Source organism: Podarcis tiliguerta, assembly GCF_965153285.1.
Source record: "Podarcis tiliguerta genome assembly, chromosome: 8".
In the NCBI taxonomy this organism is placed as follows: Eukaryota; Metazoa; Chordata; class Lepidosauria; order Squamata; family Lacertidae; genus Podarcis; species Podarcis tiliguerta.
Genome location: NC_139541.1, coordinates 29,208,000 through 29,227,692, shown reverse-complemented (window position 1 = coordinate 29,227,692; position 19,693 = coordinate 29,208,000). Strand labels below are relative to the sequence as shown.

The window sequence follows — 19,693 nt, the reverse complement described above, 5'->3', positions numbered from 1 at the left end:
GAACTTGTTCCCACCTCCATCAAATTTCCTGTCTTGAATTTACTCTGGTCCTAGAACAGCACCTTTAGATCCATGATTTGATTTAATTATTCAAACCTCTCGTGCATCGTGTTGATAAGGCAGGGTAACACTGAAATAAATAAATCCATTTCACTTCTTTTAGCATTCCTAATTGTCTCTGCCTCAGGGTCTATTCCAGCCTTCTCCAACCTGCTGCCCCACAGATGTGTTGGACTACAACTCCCATCATCCTTAACCATTGGCCGTGCTTTCAAGGTTGTTGGGCGTTGCAGTCTAAAGCAACTGGAAAGCACCAAGTTGTGAAAGGCTGGCCTACATGTTAAAGTTCACAGCCACACTATTGATAACTACTAATATGTTTATACTTAAAGTAATGAGTTAGGTGATTTCTTCTACTTATATATTTAGAACTCTTGTCATGGGTTTAAACAGTTTATTTTCCTTTCCCTATAGCTTATTCACATGTGCTTGTAGTATGTGAGTTGGCTTCTTTTTCAAGTTCTGTGCAACTCTTTGCCATATATATACAGTATATATGAGAACTGTTGCAGCAAGCCACAATAATTTAATTCTCTGATGAGCATATCAACACAATACATTTGCAACTCCACATATGTTGCATTCCTGCTTTACTAAAACTTAATGGTGGTATACAATTAAAAAAACATAATTCAAGAAGGGCACTAAATTAGCACTTCCTGATCCCTCTGATATCGCCTCTTGCATCCATTGGGTGGAATTCAACATAGCGTTAAGGAGTTCATTTTGTCAGCACAGTAAATTCTGCTTGTCTGATAGAACATTCTTCCCTATTCTCCTCCCACCCCCCGCATGGTGTTCTGGGGGGTCTTCCCAACTCTCCAGGGAAGATTCTTTTGTGCACAAGGGGAGCAAAACCCTGTTGTACTAATGAGAGTTCTTGTGCTGGCCTCCACTAGTGGGCAGGTGAGTTGAGTCTGCTACATAGTCTTTTTCCCCATTGGCTGTCACCTTCCCAGTCTTGGCTGCCATCCTGTTTTACGACACTCTGCATTGAGGGGCCCCCACGTCATTACTAAAAATAACAACTTCATGTTAACCAGTCTGACGGCACCCATAAATTGCTTATGCATGCATGATGTATGTTTGCATGTGACACTCAATCTAAAGACTTTATTTGTGGCAATTATTTATGCCCCACATTTCAGGATATAAATCTTTTCCAAGGTGGGGCTTACAATTAAATTATATATTGTAAGAACACTACCATCAATATTAACATATTAAAAAGTCATCATATGTAACAGTTGCAAGTACCACCTGGCTTGGGTGGTGGCAGCAGCTACTGAGAAGCTGTGTAAGGTGCAGGGGCAGTAGTAGGAGAGGAGCAAGAGGTTTGATAGGCAAATCCATTGGAAACCGCTGAAAGTCCTGAGCTGGTCTTTGTTCATCCTTCCTTAGTTTTCATTCAAGTTCAGATAGTATACATAATAGGCAGATCTGACTTAACACACTAGTACACAGTGTGTTCAAGGTGTTGCAATCGGTATATAGGGCCTTTTAACAGCTTGGGACAAGTTTACTTGCTGAATTACCTTAACCACCCACTCGGCAGTTTCGATCAGAACTGGCACTGTTGCAGGTGCCACATAATAAGTAATTCCACAGTTGTTAGAAATGGACATTTTAGTGTGGCAGCACCTGTACTTTAGAACTCCCTGCCTATTGACACTAGGCAGGCATTTTTGCTGTAGTCTTTTTAGTGTATTCTTGTTTAGGCAAGACTATCCAGAAATGTAGAAATTCACAAATGTTTCAATCTCTTTTTAGCTTACCATTTATTTTAAACTGCTTTTTATTTACAATTTTAATTGTTTGCATTTTGTAAATCACTTAGAGGTCTTATGACAAGCAAGCGGTATATATAAATTTTGTTAAATAAAAAAAAAAGTACTGTAATAAATTTATGTTCTGTGGTTCACAGTGCACTTTATTGGTTTTTAAGCAATCACTAGACACTCTCCTCTCCCTCCTACAATGTGGCTAGTATTGCCACATCCATAGCTTTATATATAGCTTGAGGTATTAACCCACATTAAATATATATTTATTTTACACTATTCATGTTAAAAACTTTAGAATGACGTTAGTGCAAGTAAGTTATCATGGCATCAAAATAATAAATAATTCTGTTCTATGGTTAACGAGGACCTGTTTGGGACAATAACATCTCCTGCAAAGAAGCAGCTTATTAGTCTGTTTTTGTTTTTCACAGTATAGATTGTATTTATCTTCAAATAAATACTTAAGAGGTACCTTATTTTTTGCTCTACAAGACTCACTTTTTCCCTCCTAAAAAGTAAGGGGAAATGTGTGTGCATCTTATGGAGTGAATGCAGGCTGCACAGCTATCCCAGAAGCCAGAACAGCAAGAGGGATCGCTGCGCAGTGAAAGCAGCAATCCCTCTTGCTGTTCTGGCTTCTGAGAGTCAGAATATTTTTTTTCTTGTTTTCCTCCTCCAAAAACTAGGTGTGTCTTGTGGTCTGGTGCGTCTTATAGAGCGAAAAATACGGTATTTCCCGTTTAAGTTATGGATTCTGTGAATACCTGTGATCTCAGATTCTGAAGTGAATTTATTTCAGTCTTGAGGATAATGCCCCAAAGAAACAGCAAGTTTGTGAACTTTGGGTTTTCTGAAATGCTAGTCCAATTCAGAGCAGACCATTATAAGGTAATGGACATGTAGGTTCATTGATCTGAGTTAACACTTTGTTGGATACAATCCATTATCACCAAATCTACATGTAAAAGTTGTGATGTACGCTTCAATCACAAATACATTCACTAGGGAGTAAGTCTTACTGGAAGTAGGTGGGACCACTTCTGAGTATACATGAGGAATTTTGATGTTAATTTGCACCATTAAGTTACTTCCATATGTGAAGTGCAACAGGAATAAAATGTGCATTCATTTATACTGCTGTCTCTCTGTTTGTGAATGAGAATATTTTTCAGAATTTAGCCAATTTCACATGCAGATGGCACCTGTGCAGTTTAATGGAAAACATGGTTCACAATAGCAGATCGTACAAATTCAGGGTGAAACAGTGAATTTAACTGAAAATCCTTCTGAGGATAAGTATTTTGAATGAACATGTAATTCCATTATCCTGTATCCAACATTCTCTGTCCAGAAGTGCAAGGGCTTTTGTGCTAGGATGAGTTTTAACATTGCACCACAGAGGTGCAATGCAACAGTTGTGCTGGTGGGAATTCATTGTGCAACAGATTGCGCAAACTCTCTGCTGGAGTGACTTTGACTTAGTGCTGCATTGGATACAACCCGGTGTGTGGGAAAGTGGAAATATCTGTGTAAGTAAAGAAGAGGTTTTACATAGCCTTAGTTCAGTTAAATGGAACAGAAGGCACAGCATCACTTATTCTGTAGAAGTCTGGTTCTCAGCCTTCATTATTCAAAGGGAAACATGGCTTCACAGAGGCATAATACAGAGACACACTTGCCACATGGATCCTTCAAGTTGCGATAATTCTTGCCTGCTTTTGGAGAACCTTCATTCCAGGAGAAAAAAATGGAAAACCTTTAAATCAAACATGTAGGTTCAAATGGAGAGACAAAAGGAGAGAAAAAGGAACTAAAAGTGAAGATTTAACCAGGCTTAAACTGAATTAGACTTCTGTGCTCCCAAAGAAAGCTACATAGCACTTAATCCCTTTAATCACTTCTAATTGGAATCTACTTAGAATCTAGTTCACACTTGCTGATGTTTGCATTCTGTCATGAGCTGAGTTATTTGGGAGTGCAAGCTGGACAGATATATCCCTCTTGAAATTGGACCCTCTTACTAGAATTGAGAGAAGCTAGAGTGACAGGGCATTTCAGCCTTAACAACAAAGCATTGAGGGGGGAATGTAGGGAACTACATGTGAGTTTAGGAATCAACAGGGTAAGGGGGCCAAATAAAAAAGTCCCCTCCCCCTGCTACAGTAATCTTAAAAGCAACCACCACCACCGGTTAGCTTTTAAAAGAAAAGAAAAAAAGCCTTCCTGTTGTTATATAACAATGTTATAGGGTAGTTCTATGCTGACCAATGTAACATTTGTAAACTTCCTTACATAATATTTTGTGTTTCAGTTAAAATCATTTAGCTTCAGTTAACATATACCGGTAACGCAGAAGTATGCCGTAGGAAGTTTAGACGCTTCATTCTTAATTGCGTTTTAAAAGATGTGACTAATGTAACAGTTTTACACCATCAAGAATTTATCTGTAACTTGGATATTTGTTTTTTATAAAAGTATGAATCAATTTTTCTCCATCTGCAATTGGCATTCAGAGCTAACGTTTCATGGGCAAGTGTCAAATGTATCGTAATGGTTATTGGAAACTGTGTTGAAAAGCCTTTCTGGCAAATTATGTGTGGACAATATAATGTGACCAATGTAACATGCGGAAATAAACACCCAGAAATAAATGCCCCCAATGCAAGACCCTGTGCATGCATTCACAAGTTGCTGATCAGTATCAAGGCCATGTGGGAAGTTGCAGTGTTCATTAAAATAATCTAATGCTTCTTCTTTTTTCATCCCAACATTGATCAATTGCAGGAAAGACAAATGTCACAGAAGGCCCCATTTAAAAAAAAGGTGATTTCATGCCAATGAATATCACTTTTTCTTTTCATTTTCCCAGTCTCAAACTCAACAATAACAAAGTTGCCAACTAACACCAGCACTTCGGTGTGGCTGCTTCTCCTTCTGCACTTTAATTCAGCCTTACCGTGTTTCTCATTATTCCGTGTATTTCTGGTGTTGATTTTACAGTACGTTAACATTCATTTACATTTTGTGTTCAGGACTGCCTTCAGCTTTTTACAGGGTTGCACTGTTACCTGAGGCAAGGCAATAGAACTTCAGCTCCTGGGATTAATTTTTGTATCTCTAGATTAGGAGTGGGGAACCTCCAGCCCATGGGCCAATCCTGATGTCATACATGTAAAGGTGGGGCTTGACCAAAAGGCAGGGCTTGCCCAGCCAGCTGGTTGGTAAGAGTGCTGCACAAAGCAGGTGTTTAGCACCAAACAGGATTATATTACTATTGTTGTTGTGATTACAAAGGGAGAATTATCCTGTTGAGTTCAGGAGCATCAGAGAACCTTTTACAGGTTGTGTTCAAACTGCCTAGTTGAAGTGTCCAGTGCCCTCAGTTCTCTGCTATATAAATAAAATGACTAGTATCCTAATAACTTTATTTTAATCTTGGACTATCTCATCATTCTTTCATGAATGCTATTTTATTGATTGCTATTAGCCATGCTAACTAAATGAAAAGCCCAGCTCTAGAGGTAGTATGCCTTTGAATATGCATCGTGAGGAGAAAAACAATGGGGACAGCTATAATTATGAATTATAATTGTATTTCACCTTTTCTACAATGAGCTGAGGGTGGTAATTATGGATTTGGGGTGGGGTTATTCCTCTTTATCCTCTCACAATCCTTTTGCTTCAACACTCTGCATCTCATTGTTGGAAGCAGGATGGGAGACCAGATGGGTCTTTGGTCTGATCCATCAGGGCTGCTGTTAATTTTTCATGACGAAGAGAAACTAACACCAGCAGGTAAAAACATGGATTTTGGGTAAATCACACTGTTGTCATTAAAAATGAGCAAGTCAAAACCCTGCCCATCAAACCAAGACCGACTTCATAATTGGGTATCCTCAGCATCATCAGAAATAAAAAGTGCTTTGGGAATAGGATGTAATTCAAAGTGAAGCCTTTGCAAGACACGACCTGGCATCTTGCCTTTTGAAAAGCTTTTGCAGGAATATGAGGTAGCATCTCTTCCAGAAAACCAGATTTTATGTCACTTTTCATACTGGAAATAACTATGAGTTGGGATCAAATATATACAGTTTTGGATTCAGTTGCTGCTGCTTCTTTGGTGATCACTTGTAGCAGAGTAAGATTGTCTTCCATAAACACGGTTTTAACAATGAGTCCGTAAGTGACTGTGGAGGCCAATTCTGGACCCACATGTCCTTCCACAGTGGGGACATTGGTTTCCGCACGGGAGTTGATCATGGTGTGGATTTGCCTCTTAGCACGTTTCTCCCTTGCGTCCTGAGTTCGAGTGTCTTCAAAGCCCATGACACCTTTGGTAGAGGCTGTTCTCCAACTGGAGCGCTCACAGGCCTGTGTTTCCCAGTTGTCAGTGTTTATACTACATTTTTTAAGATTTGCCTCGAGACAGTCTTTAAACCTCTTTTGTTGACCACCAGCATTATGCTTTCCATTTTTAAGTTCAGAATAGAGTAGTTGCTTTGGAAGACGATCACCAGGCATCCATACAACATGAGCAGTCCAACAAAGCTGTTGTTGAAGAATCATTGCTTCAACACTGGTGATCTTTGCTTCTTCCAGGACACTGATATTAGTTCGCCTGTCTTCCCAAGTGATGTGTAAATTTTTTTGGAGACACCGTTGATGGACTCTTTCGAGGAGTTGGAGATGGCATTTATAAGTGGTCCATGTTTCACAAGCATACAGTAAGGTTGGTAGTACAATAGCTTTGTAAACAAGCATTTTGGTTTCCCTGTGAATGTCCCGGTCCTCAAACACTCTGCACTTCAATCGGGAGAAAGCCGTACTCACAGAGCTCAGGTGATGCTGAATTTCAGCATCAATGTTAGCTCTTGTGGAAAGATAACTGCCTAGGTAGGAGAAGTGTTTGACATTTTCCAACGTTACACCACTGATTTGGATCTGTGGCGCTACAGAGGGGTTATTTTGTACTTGTTGGTGCAGCACTTTGGTTTTTTGGATGCTGAGTGATAGGCCAAACTTTTCGTAAGCTTTTGCAAAGATATTTAGGATGGTTTGGAGGTCATCCTCTGAGTGTGCGCACACTACGTTGTCATCAGCATCCTGAAGCTCTATGATGGAACCTTACTCTTTGCTTTCAGCCTGCTCAGATTGAAGAGCTTTCCATCTGTTCAATATATGATTTCTACTCCAATGGGGAGTTTCCCTTCGACAAAGTGTAGGATCATGGCAGTGAAAATAATGAATAGATTTGGGGCAATAACACAACCCTGTTTAACACCAGACCCCACTGTGAATGGTTCACTTTGATAATGATTCAGTTGCACTTAGCAGTTGTCATGCCAAGTTGTATCTTGTATTTGGAGCAGAGTAAATAAGGTGACTCATTCAAAACAGTAATGCTTTGTTTTGTTTTTACACCCCAAACACTTTTTATATTGGGAAAAAAATATATATTCATGGTAGTGAAAAGTAACAGATAACTTGTGGGTTTTCTTGCCTCTTTTATCTTTGAAAATGTAAAATGTACAAAGCAGCTAATTGATTAAATATATTTATTTGGAAAAGCACATACAGTGGTGAAAGCCTTCAGACATCCATGGCATTTCTAATCAGAGATGGTACATCACCCTCTGTTTCTCTCCACCAGCCTGGTCACTCACCTGCAAGCAGTTCCCTCTTGCCTCTGGTTTGCCAGACTGGTGCTTACGCATGAAGCTGTGTTCGGGTTCCAGATAGATAATTGTTTTGCAATGTGCTCAGCTTCCTATGTGTGTGAAGAGCACAAGCTGTTTTGTGCCCTGCCATCTGAATTATGGTCTCCTAAGATTTTGAGTTTATCTCAGTGGTGGTATGCTGTGGTTGGGTGCCAAACTATGCCATAGCTTGTGCTTTGTTGTGGTGATGTGGGCAGGAGCAATGCTGCAAAAGAAGCTATTCACCTGTCTGGCTGAAGTCAATAGAAATTCTTTGCAATCTGGGGGCTGGTGTTGGACCACTGGTGAATACAACTGGTCTTACATTGTGCTACAAAGGATGCACTCTTTCCCCCAATCCAAGTACTAACTGAACCCAATCTTGCCTGGTTCCCAAAATTGGGTGTATTGTAAAGCTTGTATTCTTTTTCATTACTAGATGATTGGCTGGCTCTTGCAACTTAAACTTATGTTAAATTTTAGGCTATTCATCTGTTAAGCTGCTAGCAAGAAATACTACATGCTCCTGGCTGCTCTTGACTTTTTTGGGAGGAAGGATGGGATAGCAATTTTTTAAATTAATAGTAATATTTGGAGTTTAATGATCCTATGGTTTGCACTGACTTTGTATGCTGTGCTTTCCTTCAATGTACTAACTGTTGATTTTGCAGTTTACAACTTCCTGTAACTTAGTTCTTCAGGCTTTCTGGAGTTGAGTAAGGATTGAATACTCTGCTTCAGATCTTTTCTTAGAACATTTTTGCACATTTGAATATGTATTGGACATAAAGTCATTGGGATTACTAAGTGATGTAAGCAGCCTTCTTGGTAATGAATTGTTTCCAATCTTTTGTGAGTTGACGTCCCGAGGTTACAGCGACCCTACAGACAGCTGGTAGCTTAACAAATCAGCTACTTTAGTTGATGTTGATCACAACCTTTGATTTTGTAAACAGGGATCACTGAGGAATCTCTGGAGTAATATAATGAGGATCCTTGGCTTTAATGCCTGCAGACATCCTAAAATGAAATTATTATGAAAAAAAATATTGGGGTCAATTCTTCTTGTTTTTTAAATGTAACAATCTTAAATTTGTTAGTCAGGCAGTGTCTTAGTTATGATGTCTGATATTGCTCTCTCTTCATATGAAGTATATTAATTATAACCGTCCATGGCTGGACACTTACTTATATTCAGTTTACAGAACTTTTTTAAAAAATGAGTTTCTCTGAGAGATTAGGATATCATTGTCAAATAATTGCATTTTTCTTACACTTGTCTTGATTTTCTCCTAGTTTGGGGAAGTGGTCAGAAAAATTTATTCCAGTTCATTGGTGTAATATGAGAATATATTTTCCCTATACAATAGAAGGAATTCTGCCCCTAAGAACCAAACCATCATATCCTCAAAGTCTATGTTCTAGTTTGATTTGGTCTTTATTTTGCACACTTCTAATACAGCTTCTGTTTTAGATAGAATTGATTTTGATTTAATACAATGGCTTTGCATTTTTAAATTTCTCACAGGTATTGTTTTTGCACTTCCTGACCTTCAGTACTTACCTCACATCTCTGAGAAGATCCCACAGCCAGGAGAAATATCTGTTGATGTTGGACTAACCTGGTAAGAAGTGCTTTAAAAGACTCTCTTATTTTATGAATGAATGTCCCCAAGTTAATGCCTAGAACCTTTGCATGGTGCATGTATATTGAAAGAAAAACTGGTTTAATATTATATATTAACTGGTTTAGTATTATAAAATCTTCTTGCATATTGTCAAATTTGAGCTTCAACTCAAAATCAATTTTGACTCTTCCACTTCCGAAGACAAACTAAGTGGTGGACCACAGGTTAGATGGAAGGCTCATTTTCTATGACAGTGAACTTCTTACCCATAGGGTGGAGCCTTGAAGTGGCAGTGAGGCCAAAGAAGCATTAAAGGGCTCAGGTGGCTGAAGGCCTGATGGAATTGTTTGTTTTGTGACTGGGTTCTCTCCATGGTCCTGAAATACCTGCCTCCACCTTCCCTTGTCTTCTGGAAACCCACTCCCGCCAGTCAGTTTTTCTGCCTGTTTCCACCCCCCCCCCAACTGCTCAGCTGTTCAGCATCTCCTTGAGTTGCCCACAATCTGTGCTTTCCCACTGGAATGTGTTGTTCTCCATACTTCACACGTTAGTACTGTAATTCAAGTAGGGCCTCAGAGTAAACTTGGGCTATCATTGTCATAGCTGGGGATGCTACTGAAACTGTAATCTCTGGACACCACGCTTAGAGTATACAAGGGACAACAATGATCCAATGAAGGGCTTAGCCCACTTATGACTCTCCTAGTTCTGTGTATAGCTATCATGATGCTGTTGGTGTGTGCCGGCATCTGAAAACTTTGTCAGGTTCACACCTGGCTAGCAAGGGATCATTTCCTCTCTGCTTCCCCTTTGCTTACCCATATGGCTTTGAATGGCAACACACACAGTCATGTGGGCCAACAAGTATTGTTCAGACTAGAGTCCTCCTGGACATGCTAGCTTTAGTTTCTTAGTCACATAGAAGCTGTAGCTTCAATATATAAGAAAGATACCCTGGACCTTCCATGAGGTTTTGCTTGGATCTGGGACCCACCACCAGTATTTCCCACAGAATCATCAGGGGGAGGGACAGCAGGAAGAGCCTAATCTATTCATACTGTGGCCTTCTCCAGGACCTGAGAAGGGAATCTGCTTTTATATGCAGAAGGACCTGGTTCAATTTCCAGCATCTCCAGGTAGGGCTAGGATAAATTCCAGCTTGAAACCCTGGAGAGCTCCTGCCAGTCTGGGTAAACTATACTGAGCAAGATGGATTGATGATCTGAACTGGTACAAGGCAGCTTGCTTTGTTCCTAAGACATTGCTGTGCATGCTTAGATATTTCCTCACCATAGGTGCTTATGGGCTGATAATTGTTTTCTCCCAATCCTAGTCAAGTCTTCTCCAAGGCTCTGGATAAGCCTCTCAGTTATATTCTCCACAATGCCAAGATGCCTAGGAATGCCTCAAGGCCTCTCTGACAGGGCACCCTAATGACACCATCAGTTTGCCAGGGGCCAATTCGTGTCTAATTCAGATTCTGCAATGGTGTCTGTAATAATTATGAGGTGGAACTATAATTCATTTTAGAATCACCTATGTTAATTCAGAAAGAACCAGCAGGTTCTGCCCATATTAGTAAAGCTACTCAAGGTACATTTTGGTAGAAGAATAGGATGAAAATACATGCATTATCTTTTTTTATAGCTAATATCCATATTGGGGTTCTTGAAGGACTGGCTTAAGTTTTTAAACTTACTCTGGAATAATTACAGAATGTGGGCAAATCACATTCTAGCTGTGGTTTGTGACCCAGCAGGAACATGTTATAATCTGTAAACAAGGCTAATGTGGATTATTTATATGTGGATTAGGCACATACCTCATAATATGTCCATTCTTAGTATTAATAATAATGATTTTTTTTTAAAAAAAAATTTTACCTGGAAAAGGCCTCTGTTGCATACAGAATTAAGTACTTGGTGCTATTGTGTGGTTTTCTTTTCTTGCATAAAGAAAATGGGACGATTGAGCCAGAACCCATAAAACAAGCATATAATGTTGGGGTTCCCGGCAGTCCATATTTGATCCTGCTGAGGTGCTGAAATGTATCTACATAAAATTATCTTTACTTGTAATTAGCAAAATCTACCTTTCGTTTTGACCATATTTCTTAGAGATCATCCCATAAACCATTTAAACTGATAGCGATATTAGATGCCAAGAAATTAATTTCACACAGTATCCTTTTTTAAAAAAAAATGTGACTTTATCTTGTTTCAAGAAGTGCTTACTTTTTGATTTTTGTGGATATTACCAAGAGAGGATTACTTTTATTTTGGTTTCCCCCTTTTTCTTTCTCCCCACAACAGTTATATTAGAAATTTGCTGTTTTATTCTTACCTTCTTAGTAAAAATCCTTTTATCACACAATGGGTAATTTATATCCATTACCAACCCTTTCAATCCTTTTCAGTGGGGCTGTCACTGCCTTTGGCATAGTAATGATTAATGTGATCTAATAATAGTGTGCCATTATATTACCTTAGTAAAACATGTACCAACAGCCTATTCAGATCTACCAAATTCATAGCTTCCTATAATATTTTTGTTGAAAGACAGGATTACTATTTTTCAAAGCTGAATTTTCCCCCCGTTAACATATTTAATGAAATTCACAATTCTTTGCCATAGCAATCTTTTTTTTTTTTTTTGTATGCATTTTGCCTCAGTGGGGGAAGGTTGTACCTTTGTGGATTATGATTTGTTAGGTGAATCCTTTGACACACAGGGAAAAATACTGAAGGTAGTGTATCTTCTTCATTAAAGATTCCCCCCTCTTTTTTCTAAAAAAACAAACCAAAACACACACATTTGCTTAAGATAATTTAACTAGATTTTCAAAGGATAAATGTTAATAGTTGAAATGTTACCTTTATTTCTCTTTAGGTTTGAATGGGTAATTAAAAACAAGTTTCAAAATGTAAGGGATATTCTGGACTTTGGATGCCTGTCTGGGAAGTTCTTTTGACAGAGAAGTACCGTATTTTTCGCACCATAGGGCGCACCGGACCAAAGGGCGCACCTAGTTTTTAGACGGGGAAATCAATAAAAAAAATCAATAAAGAAGCCATAGCCCCGTGCAGCTTCTCCCTGCCGGAGGGGTTGCGTGCAGCTATGGCACAAGCCTGCATTCGCTCCATAGGACGCACATACATTTCCCCTCAATTTTTGGAGGGGGGAAACTGTGTCCAATAGAGCGAAAAATACAGTATTTTAAAGCTAAAAACAAACAAACAAACAAACAAACAAACAAACAAACAAACACAAACACATCTTAATATATGTGTAACAAATGAAACCTTTATCATACACAGGTTCATAGGCAAGCTGTTCTTATGGATGTTGTGACTCACATGTATGTATTCAGATGAGCACTCATGTGCACACACCAAGAAACAATGAGCTGGTTCACACATAAGGGTAACCCATTGTCTGAAACAAGGAATAGTTTACTGCGAATGAGCAGCAGAGCAGGCACAATTGAGTGTGTGCATCAGACTGCTGCTCTTTTCTGGTAAGACAAGATTTCCCCACTCCCACTTCCTGTTATGTGCAAACAAAGCCACTGATTTTGAGAGTTTTCATTTATTGTATTTCATTTATTGCATTTATTGTATTTAGCAGTACAGTGGTACCTCAGGTTACATACGCTTCAGGTTACATACGCTTCAGGTTACAGAATCCACTAAAACAGAAATAGTGCTTCAGGTTAAGAACTTTGCTTCAGGATGAGAACAGAAATCGTGCTCCGGTGGCGCGGCAGCAGCAGGAGGCCCCATTAGCTAAAGTGGTGCTTCAGGTTAAGAGCAGTTTCAGGTTAAGAACGGACCTCCGGAACGAATTAAGTACTTAACCCGAGGTACCACTGTATTTAGATACCTCTTGACTGCAGTAAAACCTTTAAGTGGTTTACAGAAAATAAAAACACAAATAAAATACAATTTAAAAACAGGTAGTTAGCTATGTTCAAATCTCTTCATAACCACATGTTTATCGGGTGAGCAAGAATGTTTCTCTCAGACAGAGATTTCCGTATAGAATATAAGAGTGTTGGGACACAGCCTCCTCATCAACACAACCTTCCCTCTTCTGAATTCCTGTTTTGGATTCCGTACCTTCCAGACCCTCGTCTACTTAAATGGCTTAGGCCCCCAGATATCTGAAAAGCTGCCTCCTTCCCTGCAGACCCTCTTGGGTGCTGAGATCAGCAGAGAGGGCCCTTTTGGTAGTTCCTCCACCCTCAGAGACTGGGCTGTGTGGTGGTCCAGGATACTACCTTCTCCGTGGTGGCCCCTAAGCTGTGGAACTGCCTCCCCACAGAGGTGCATCTGGCACCTTCATTATACAGCTTCTGGAGAATGTTGAAGATGCACCTCTTTGCCCTAGCTTTTGATGCTTGAGGTGTATATTTGTAGGCCCATTGTTATTTTGTGATTGTAGGCTGTTTTTAATATTGTATTTTGATGTTGTAATCTGCCCTGAGACCTCAGGGTGAAGGGCGGAGGAATGATGATAGCAATACTACTATTACAACTCCTCATCACTTCACTCTGCTTTGACAGAAGACGGAAGCAGCACAAACACTCTCCTTGGATTAGGGCGAGTCTTCCAAAGAGGTGGCTTGGGAACCACATTGACATTTGCATTTTTCGATTCTTCGATCCACTAGGCACTTTTTATTTACTGTAGGTGGTATTGCCTTTTTTACATTACTTCCTTAAGGCAACACATAGTTAGCTGAGAAAATAATATGAAGAACCTCTTTGCTGCAAAATGATATATCAAACAAAAGGGAAATGTTGCACACCTACTTGTGTGCACTGTTGTGTAAGAATCATAGAGAGAAGCTTGAGCTAATCATTCCCAACATGACATGTAATGGAACAATTACTGTAATTGAGAGATTTTTCAAACGGAGCCCTCAAATATAGCGTAGGATGCTGCGTATCACTGGGGTGGCATCTATCTTCCTTTTCATCTCTTTCTACAGTTCCTTGAGGTCCATTTTGAGTTTTGCTTGGTAATTTCCATGTTTGAGGCCTGCCCTAAATTCTGTCTTTGGTAATTATTTTCTTTACTATTTCCTGTTTGCAAGAGCTGTCTACCACACCAGCCTTTTCTACCTTACCCATTTAAAATCAACGGAGGGTTTTCTAGCCTATCTCTAGCCCCATGCCTTGCATCTGGTGTTAGACAGGGTATCCAGGTAAGAGTGGGTGGTCTCCACTTTGTCAAGACTCCTAAGCATTGGGGTTTGGGAGTGTTCCCCCCTCCCTGAGCTACTGAGGACTGCTTCTTTGAATAAATACAACACAGGTATAGCTGCACAGCTGAATTTGACTGGAGTCATGGAATTCATTCATTGTCACAGGAGGCTGTGGTGGCCACCAACCTAGAAGGCTTTAAAAGAGGATTAGACAAATTCATGGAGGAGAGGGCTCTCAATGGCTACTAGCCACAATGGCTGTGCTCTGCTGCCACAGTTGGAGGCATCAGTGCTTCTGAATACTAGTTGCTGGAAGCTGCAGGAGGAGAGGGTGCTCTTGTGCTTGAATCCTGCTTGCTGGTTTCCCACAGGCATCTGGTTGGCCACTGGATGCTGGACTAGATGGACCATTGGCTTGATCCAACTGGCCTCTTCTTATGTTCTTACAGGACTGTGTTGTGTTAGACTAAACTGGAGATGGTTATAAGCAAAAGGGAAGGAAAAACAATATGCAGGTGGGAGATATACATGACTAACCAACTGAATGTTACCCATTTTTCTTGTCTCTCATGCATAAGATAATAATTACCTGTGTGACTCTAAACTTTGATGGAAACCTGCAAATGGACAGTGTCCTGTTTGAGGAAAAATTTATTTATCTATGTGAATTATATGAGTAACTGATCATGTCAAAGCTAATCAGGACAAAAGGACATGGATTGATATATAAACCTAAAAGACACATCATCACAGTTCTGCTTTTTAATCTGTGAGCGACATTTTTCCCCCAATGCCACAGCTGTATTTTAATAATAGGCACCAAGTGGTTGCTATGTGATACACCAACTGTGTTGTTTGTGAACTTTTGGCTACAGTATAAACCAAGCCCCCCTCCCCCCAGCTCCTTATCCTTTTAGTTTTCTGGGTCAGTTCATGTTATACAATGGAAACAATGATAATCTGAGTTGTAGGCAGAGAATGTTGGCTACGGCGTGCTAAGGAAGATGAAAGCTGTTTTTGTTGGATTGGATTTTAAATTTAACAAAATATAGAAATCCATATACTATTTTGAATATCTTATTTCTAAAGACTTCCTGTCCCTAAAGGCACTCTTGTATAAAATAATAGCTAATGATAGCTGTGCATTTGAATGTGGGTGGTGGGATGCAAAGTGTTCTGCTTCAAGAAGGCTTCTTCTTCTTCTGTATTAATCTAGGTCCAAATGTGTAGGAATTTCTTTTTCATGTTCAGGGTGGGGAAGTGTCTTCATGTACAGAGATTGTGTGCAGCGTATTTTCTGAATAACAGAAACTCCATGAGCATTTCAGATATAACTGCACAAACCAATGTGTGCACAGAGAAGTGGGGTAGAAGGTACAATGAATTTTCAGTTTGGGCCCATGCTGATCCATTTCAGAGTGTATTAATTGAGTTGTATTAATTTACAAAGCCCTGAACAACTGAGGTCCAGGGTACTGCCTGAACCCTGAACCCTTATATCCCAACTCAGTCACTGAGATCGTCTGCAGGAGCACCGTTGATCATCCCCTGCGTGGATGAGGCTCATTTCATATTGACGTGAAAGCAAGCTTTAGGTGTTGTTGACCCAGTCCTGTGGAATAAATACTCTTCCAATAGAGATTCAGCAGGTGCTTTCTGTTTCAACCTTTAAATGTTTTTGTTGAATATTTTTCCATGCCGCTAGGCTTATGCAGACAATTAAGAAAACATCTGTAATAGTTAGCTGATGATCTGTGATTTAAAAATTTTATGTGATTTTTATTGTATAGATATAATTGTCATAAACAGCTTTGGTTTTTTTTAAAAAAAAAATAAATAATTTGAGGTATACAAACATTTTTAAGTAGAATAAATAATAAATAAACAGATCCCAAACTTTCTGTGAGGTGAGGCCGTTCTGAAATGAATCCACATTAGACCTCCAAGCCTTGCTGCATCATAGCACTGTGCTGTAGAACCTAGAGGCATCAGCCCATGCTACAGCACTTGTGTGATGAATGGGGTTCCCTCCACCTCACTCCCTGCCCTATTTATGCTGTTTACCAGACATGGGAGAGAGGCAGCAGGCAAGCAAGAAGGATAACTGGAGTTTAAGGATGCATTGCAGCCAGCCAAAAACACTCAAGGAGAGTGCAGGAGGCATGGTAAGGGGATTGTCCGCAAAGGGGCTATGACTTAGAGAAATTCCCTAGGGCCCAGCAGAGAGGCCTGGACGGCCACCTCTGGCCTTTGGGCTTGAGATTCTCTTGACATTCTCCCTTCAGTGCACCATGGGCTTAATGACAACACCATCCTGTTTCAAGGCCTAATCCAACTTGTTCCAGAGCCTCCAAGTGTCCCTATTTTCCATGGACGGTCCTGGGTTTAAAGAAGCCATCCCGGTTTCTGATTTGATCATGGGATGTCCTGCTTTTCCTTAGGATGTGCCTATTTTCATCGGACAAAGGTTGGAGGGTATGTCGGTTCAGAGGTCAGATTATTATTATTTATTAAATTTGTATACTATCCTTCATCCAAAGATCTCAGGGTGCTTCACAGCACAGAAATACAGAATACAAATACAAAATAGAAACAAGAATGATAACAAAAACAAAGCAAACCAATAGCATTTCCCTCCCACAAACACATTTAAAAGGAGTCCTAATCAGTTTTCCATATGCACAGAGATTACTGTATAGGTGATCTCAGAAGAATGAGCTGCAGGTCCACAAACGCAGCAGGGCTGGCCTACTACGTTATAGAATAAATCAAAGATATGTATTTCTAAATGTATGGGGACCTCCAGTGAACCTAAACTGTGCTACTGCCGCCTTGCATACTTTCAGTAAAAGCTGTGGTTGCTGGTGCCCATTGAGGCTGGTGGGGCAGAAGGGAGGGATACCTACAGTTTTAGGAACCAGAGCCAATGACAGATGGAGTCTAGAGCCAATGACAGGCAACACTGCCCTCTGATTTAATGTAAGTAATAAGGCAGACTGGGGTTTGTGGGGCAGAGTCCCATTTACCCTTATGAACCAGCCTCCTCTGACTGCAGGGCATTTTTTTTTCACAGATAAGTCAGCTGCTTGTTCCTGATTGTAATGGAAGTGAGGGGAGACATGCCAAGTGAATACATCACCCAAACTCACACAATATAGTGAATTAGCTAGAGATTCTGCCTGTGAAAAGATTTGAGAATAAGATTTCTATTTTATATTTGAGAATAGGATTACTTTGCAAATGATAACTAAAAGCAAATTACTTTTGAGGCGATATTGTAGATTAAAGTACAAAAGGAAGGAACCAATATTAGCAGCAGAAGAAAAGGATGCTGTTAATGAGTAATAAAAATATAACTGGCCATTTGAAGCCCTTAGATAACCCCAGCCACCTAACATTTGCTGTTTATTGAACAATTATCTATTTCAATCATCTGGAATGATAATCCAACTGGAGGGTAAATAACCCTGCTGCAAAATGTAGAATACCTGGAAATTCACAAACTTGATCACATATGAGATTGGCAGCATTAAATGCCAAACAGCTAATTTAAATAAGGAACATCTGTACATTATTATTTGGGGGATTTATTTTATTTTTTGCCTGTCAATTTGGAAATTTGAGGGTTTAATGAGCCACTGCATGCAGATTTTTGTACTGCCCGCATGAACAGTCAATAGCAAATATTTAAATATATCTATATATGTATATAAATATGATAAACACACCAAAGCTTGGTGCAGAGGGCAGTGTGTGTGTGCCTTGTATTAGATTTGAAGAAAAAGTAGGTATGTCAATACCAGCATTATATCCTAATAGTGGGAGTAACATGACAGTTCAAACACATAGTGAGAAGATTAAGATTTTGGTGCATGGTTCCGTGAATTTGTAAAATAACAATGTAATTTTCTTAATACTGCTTGCTGTGCCTCAGAATAATCCAATTTGGAACAATTTATTCTGAACAGGTATGGCAAAAAAATAGGTGGTATATCATTACGGAAGGTTGGAAAATGCATTAATTTTTATGAGTGAGTTATGAAGATCTACAACTTGGTCAGGACTTAGGATAAACATAATATTCCTTAATTAATCCATTATGGTATGGGACATATATGACACTTTTTATTGCTTTAAAAATGAAAGATGTTTTTTAAAAAGGAAATTGCTACTTCTCAAACTAAAAGGCTCTTTTCCTAAATCATAAAATTGTATCATCTAATTTGCCCAATAGTATTAATGAGACAAGCATGTAAATCCAGTGCTGAATTTTCACATAAAGGGTCATCCTCTTTTGCTATAAATACTGAATCATCCTATAATCCAAACTTTAAATTGACTTAGGGATGAAACTCAAATCAGATATGCAAGGCAAATACAAGGCCTTAAACCAAAGACTTAGGGAGGATGTTTCAGACAGAAGAAATTAAAGGTTCCTAGCCCACCATTTACTGAGCCTGTGCCTGCCGTGGTGCAGGCTGTCTATAGTATAAGCAGAGTGCAAACAAGAATACTGATTTGATTGGTGATGTATCCCTTTTACACCTTTATTAAGCCATGCCATCTAATTTTACTTTTGACCTGCTTTTAGGAAGTAACTAGCTCCTAACTCTGTTTAGCACCTGCATGCTGCTAAATGCAAGAACCAAAGTAGCAAGCAGTTATACATTGTAGTTCAGTGGCAGAGCTCTAGACACTACTGGTGGGGAAAATACATTTACAGCATCTGAAAGTATAGAGAGGTGGGTTGCCATATGTCCTCTTTTCCCAGGACATGTCCTCTTTTTCATGGGTAGACTCATCATAATGATCTATAGTTAAAAGCAGAAGTTGGCAAATGTGTCCTCTTTTTTTGCTCTTCAAAATATGGCAACCTCCCCAAGATGGGAAACACTCAGTATGCAGCCCAGATGTATTGGAAGTAGGTCTTCTGCAATAACGCCAAAGCTGAGGAGGGGAATGTCTCAACAGACATGTGTTCCTCACAAATATGGAAAAAATTGAGTCTACACATTTTGCAGCTGCATTTTTGTGTTATGCACCATAGTAACAAAAAACAACAACACAACCCCCCCCTCCCGCCAACACACACACTGTTTAAAAGGCCATAGATTGTTTAATTAGCCAAAGGTCTGAGAGAAGAGGAATGTTTTCAGCTGAGGCCTAAAGATATGTAACAAAGGTGCCAGACTAGCCTCCCTGGGGACACCATTCCACAAGCAGGGAGCCACCTCAGAAAAGGCCTGTTTTTGTGTTGCCACCCTCAGGACCTCCTATGTAGGGGGCACATGAAGAAGTGCCTCAGATTATGATTGC

At 39.6% G+C, this 19,693-nt stretch overlaps 1 protein-coding gene across 3 annotated transcripts in view; it reads left to right on the top strand.

The window, feature by feature from the left end:
- Positions 1-19,693, top strand: part of ZNF536 (zinc finger protein 536) — a 449,202-nt gene that overhangs the window by 71,906 nt on the left and 357,603 nt on the right. Inside the window, exon 1 of one of the 3 annotated variants that reach the window (XM_083451815.1) lies at positions 9,069-9,165. The exons of the other annotated variants lie outside the window; for them this stretch is intronic. The gene's annotated coding sequence lies outside the window, so the exon portion shown is untranslated. Of the gene's footprint in view, positions 1-9,068; positions 9,166-19,693 lie in introns of those variants that run through there. 3 annotated transcript variants of the gene reach the window in all.